Raw genomic sequence first — 2,264 nt, 5'->3', positions numbered from 1 at the left:
TTATTGAAAATAAGGGAAATCATGGGACCTATATTTCTTTGGACTTGGCTTACTTCACTCAATAAATTTTTTTCCAAGTCTTTCCATTTCCTAACAAATTGGGCGATGTCATTCTTTCTGATGGAGGCAAAGAATTCCATTGTGTATATATAACACATTTTCTTGATCCATTCATCTAATGGGGGCATCTGTGTTGGTTCCATATCTTAGCTATCGTAAATAATGTTGCAATAACCATAATTGTGCTGGTAGTTTTAGTATGGTCTTTTTTATGATCATTTGGATAAATCCCCAAAAGTAGGATTACTGTGTTATAGGGGAGTTTTATGTGGAGTCTTCTGAGGCACCTCCATACTGCTTTCCAAAGTAGTTGAACAAGTTTACACTCCCACCAAGAATGCAGTACGGTTCCCTTGTGGCCACATACGTTTCAGCATCTGTTGCTGTAAAAATATGGAACGCTCCAAGACTTTGCATGTCATCCTTGCGCAGGGTGCATGCTAATCTTCTCTGTATCGTTCCAATGTTAGTGTATGTGATGCTAAATTGAGCACAGAACAGTTTTTATATATAAAGTATAATTTTTAATTGATTTTATTAAGCTAGGCAATTCAACAAAAAGTAAGTTCAAAAGAATTGTTGTGAAATTATAGAATCATGTATTTCTTACATAAGCACACATTTAAGAATAAAATCAAGATAGACATGCCAAAAACAAAATAATTCCAGATATTTGTAGTTCAAGAGATGTGTAGGAGGAGAAATTCAATTATTCTATACAAGGTACCTGTCAAAATTAACATTGCAGCAAGTGTTAAGGTTTGTTAAAAGTTTTAATGTTTTAAATATGCTTAATTTTGGGATTTTGCTTATATATGCCAAAAATAGGACTGTTGGGCAGGTATAAAACTTTTCTGTAAAGTATTTAAGATTTATGATAGCAGACATTAAGTACTTAGTATGTACATTTCAGAGTTTATGGAAACTTTATTAATGAGAAGTTGCAAAGTCTTTGTGTAAAGGAGCAGAGTGAAGAGTTACGACTTTAACTACACAGTTTCTGTTAAAACTTTAGTGATTCCTTACTTTATTTGTTAGCAAGGAATAAATGATGATATAAGCCATAATGTACACATGTATGTTACTATTCACACACATACATATTCTCATGTATACATGCACTCATGGAGAAAGACACATAATTACAGAAAACACAAGTTTCACCAGTTGTTGAATATGCCTTAAAAGGAATAATTGGAACAATATATGTTGAAGATGTATTTGTCCCTAAGAGTTCATTTTCCACTCTTCTTATCTCTTAAAACTGGTAGTTTTAGAGAGATTTGACTTTCAAAATGCAGTACAAGTGATAGCAAGTCACTTGGAAACCTCAGTAAGTATAAGTCATATGTGTCTCCCTGCTCCTCACGGAATGCTTACTCTTGTAGATATTCTTAACAACCAAAATAGCAGGAGAATACCCTGGTAAAGAGTAAAGTTATAAGGCTTTAAATGGCATACTTACTTGAGCTCTTTTTCCAACAACCAGCATGAATTCCTAGGCAGATGAGTGAGTCCTCAGAAAACTGGACTCTACATATACATTTAACTAACCCATGTGAAAATTCCTAGGTGAGAAATGCTGACTGAGGTCTTGCTGATTTCCTGCCGAAGAAAATAAGAAAAAAAGAAAGTATTTTTAATGTTTTAAAGTTTGAGAATAATTTGTAACCTGTGAATAAATGTGTAGAACACAAATACCAACTGACAAAAAAATGATGGCATTTCATTTATGTGCTCTTGGACTTGGGCAGTGATTTTAGATGTGTCTACACAAGTAGAATCAGCATAAATCAAGCCAGCATTTCTTCATTTAAGGTATATGGAAAGGATTCTGGTTGACCCATTGTAACAATGAAATATACAAGATTCTAACAGAGGATGGGTGAAGGGGGAGGTGGAGAGGTGTGAAGGGAAGGGATGGTAGGGGAAAAACAAAGGAGGGGGTAACAATGCTCAATAAGAAATGTACTCATTACCTTACTTATGTAAATGTAACCCCTCTGTACAGTATTTATAATAAAAATATATGTTAAAAAGATACAAGGAAAACTTCTGTACTCATATGAAGTTGTATTTGTCACTCAATATAAGTAAGGTATTGGTTTTAGGACCACAGGCTTATTACTTTGGATACTCAAAATCTCTACATGAACACAGTATATTATTTACATCAGAATCTGCCCACAATCTGGCGCAGTATA

General features: G+C 33.9%; 1 non-coding gene across 1 annotated transcript; it reads right to left on the bottom strand.

Annotated features, from left to right (window-relative positions):
- Positions 1 to 447: 447 nt before the first annotated feature.
- On the bottom strand, positions 448 to 554 carry LOC122100030. Its single transcript, XR_006146070.1, has one exon. It is a non-coding gene; the product is annotated as a U6 spliceosomal RNA (small nuclear RNA).
- Between the last annotated feature and the right edge of the window lie 1,710 nt (positions 555 to 2,264).

This window comes from Dipodomys spectabilis, unplaced genomic scaffold (genome assembly GCF_019054845.1).
Source record: "Dipodomys spectabilis isolate Male_0828 unplaced genomic scaffold, ASM1905484v1 ptg000554l, whole genome shotgun sequence".
Lineage (NCBI taxonomy): Eukaryota > Metazoa > Chordata > Mammalia > Rodentia > Heteromyidae > Dipodomys > Dipodomys spectabilis.
The sequence above is the reverse complement of the archived record's forward strand: the minus strand, read 5'-3'. Positions and strand labels throughout refer to the sequence as shown.